General features: G+C 43.3%; 1 protein-coding gene across 2 annotated transcripts in view; it reads right to left on the bottom strand.

The window, feature by feature from the left end:
• The window catches only part of LOC121921898 (zinc finger protein 397-like), a 942727-nt gene that overhangs the window by 309450 nt on the left and 630541 nt on the right, over positions 1-2736 (bottom strand). The gene's annotated exons all lie outside the window — the stretch shown is intronic.

Below are 2736 nucleotides of genomic sequence, written 5' to 3'. Positions count from 1 at the left end.
GTCAGACTGCATTAATTCTGCAGTGTAGACGCAGGCAGAATCTACGACTTGCCTTCTAATCTGAGCAGTTTCTCTTCCTTAATTCACTTTGACTGCTGTGGCTCCATCCTGTGAAATGCTGGGATTTGTAGTTTGTTGTGGCACAAGATCTCTCTGACAGGGAAGGGTAAATGTCTCATGAAACTACAAATCCCAGAATCCTATGGGATGGAACCATAGCAGTTAAAGTGGTGTCAAACTGCATTAATTCTGCCATGTGGCAGCAGCTTGTGTCTTAATTTTTAACATGACACTGCAGAGTAGTTGATGCACTCTGACCCTGCAATTTCAACTGCCAAGGCTCAAGGCTCAAGGGATTCTGGGATTTGTAGTTTCTTGCGGCAACAGAGCTCTCTGTCAGAGAAGGCTAAATGTGTCAGAGAGCTGCAAATCCCAGGATCCCAAAGCACTGAGCCTTGGCAGTTAAAGCAGCGTCAACAGTGCCTACAAGAAGCAGCTGCTTCACTGCAGCGTTGATGCAGACACCACTTTTGCTGCCATGGCTCCATCCTATGGGATCCTGGGATTTGTAGTTTGCTGTGGCACCAGACATCTCCGACAGAGAAGGCTAAGTGACTCACAAAACTACATATCCCAGAGTTCCTTAAAGCAACGGTAAATTATGCCCCAGTTTAAAGTTATCACATTGGAAAGGCTGAGTAAGAATGGCCAATACAGCTAAAGGCCTGTTTATTGAGGCAGGATTTTGGCAAGTGGTTGGTTGCTTTATTTACCTGGTTATATTTATTTAACTTATACCCACCTTTCTCCTTGCAGAGGACCCAAAGAAGGGTTTTTATAGAGCGGGTACAGTATTTTCTATGTTTTCGTGTGTTTGTTGTTGTGTGTCTTCAAGTCATTTCTGACCAATGAACCCATTTCTTGGCAAGATTAGTTCAGAGAGGGATTGTGATTGCCATTCTCTGAAGCTGAGAGAGTGTGACTTGTGTCTCCCAGTGTCCCAATCCAACACTCAGACCATTACACCACACTGGCCCCTTATTTGCGTGTTTTAATTTAACCACATTTTAATATGTAAAATTGTTGTGTGCTTAATTCTGTTTTTATTCAGATTTTGCAGAGCTGCCTTGGTCCAAAACCCACTGCAGAAATAATCCAATTTGAGACCGCTTTAACTGCCCTAGATCAACGCTAAGGAATTATTCTGGGAACTGTAGTTTTGTTGTGAGACATTTAGCCTTCTCTGTCATGAGTACTCTGGTGCCACAATAAACTACAATTCCCAGGATTCCCTAGCACTGAGCCAGGGGAGTTAAAGCAGTCTCAAACAGTCTCAGCCTGTTTTGGACCCTTGAGTCCTTTGGTCAAGGAAAAAACTCAGGACATAGACCCAGTAAATAAATAAATAGCAAGATAGCAGATTCAGTCTAAATCAGATTGGTATCAAAGACTTCAAACTTTACCACCAAAAGGGCCTGAGAAGACTTTGAAACCAGATAACAGCAAATCTATGGTTACATCCGCACTGCAGAAATAATCCAGTTTGACACCACTTTTGACTGCCATGGTTCCACGCTCTGGGATTTGTAGTTGGTGAGACATTTAGCCTTCGCTGGTGCCACAACAAACCTCAAATCCCAGGATCCCATAACACTGAGCCATGGCAGTTTAAAGTGGTGTCAAATGGGATTATTTCTACAGTGCAGATGTAGCCTCATAAGTCAAAGTAAAAAAGAGAAGAATCGCCTCCAAGTGAGAAGGAGGATGTTTTACAATATTGACATCTCCAAGCATATTTTCCTTGGTGATCCAGAAGCCAGAATTTAATTCTATGATGTGACTAAAGCACATTTTGTTAGCTTCCCTCTCCCACTAGAAATACAGGTTTTAAGCTCCTGGAGGATTCAAATCCTGGCAAAGCCACTCTTTTCCCCACCTCAAATGCTTCACCTGGTCCCTGAACTTCAAGCTATTGTTGCACATGCAGGAGCCAATTTTTAAAAAGAAGTGCTGCCCACACCAGAGGAAAGGGGATTAATAAGACTTTTTGTAGAGTAGTAACAATAGGTCCAAAGCACACTGCAAAAAAAATCCAGTTTGAGAGCGCTTTAATTGCCCAGGCGCAATGCTATGGAATCCTAGGAACTGTAGTTTGTTGTGGGACCAGAGCTCTCTGACAGAGAAGGCTCAATCTCTCACAAAACTACAGTTCCCTGGATTCCCTAGCACTGAGCCAAGGCAGTTAAAGCAGTAACAGACTGGATTATTTCTGCAGTGTGTTTTGGACCAATAGTTTTACTCAACTATATATGAGCTCAAAATCAGCGAAAAAAAGGGGTAGGAAAACAATTTGCTGCTGCTGTGTGTCGTCACGTTGTTTCCTACTGCTGGCAACCCTAAAGTAAAACCATCATAGGGTTTTCTTGGCAAGTTTTGTTCTGACAGGGTTTGCCATTGTGAGAATCTGGAGGGCAAATACTTGTGGCATTTCTTGGTTGGTTCAGCTACCACACCTTCAGCAGAATATGTGAATTTTATTGGCTGTACTTACAGTAGCAAAGTACACAGGTAAAGGGATACAACCTCCAGTCCTAGATGGGGTCACTGTGTTCACAGTCTGGGGGTGCTCCTTGATCTCCAGATGACAAATCAGGAAAATATGACAGTCAAGAGTGCCTGCTATCAGCTTCAGCTGATACGCCAGATGTGCCCTTTCCTGAAGTCAGGGACCTTGAA

The sequence above is a fragment of the Sceloporus undulatus genome, chromosome 2, assembly GCF_019175285.1.
Source record: "Sceloporus undulatus isolate JIND9_A2432 ecotype Alabama chromosome 2, SceUnd_v1.1, whole genome shotgun sequence".
Taxonomy (NCBI): domain Eukaryota; kingdom Metazoa; phylum Chordata; class Lepidosauria; order Squamata; family Phrynosomatidae; genus Sceloporus; species Sceloporus undulatus.
The sequence above is the reverse complement of the archived record's forward strand: the minus strand, read 5'-3'. Positions and strand labels throughout refer to the sequence as shown.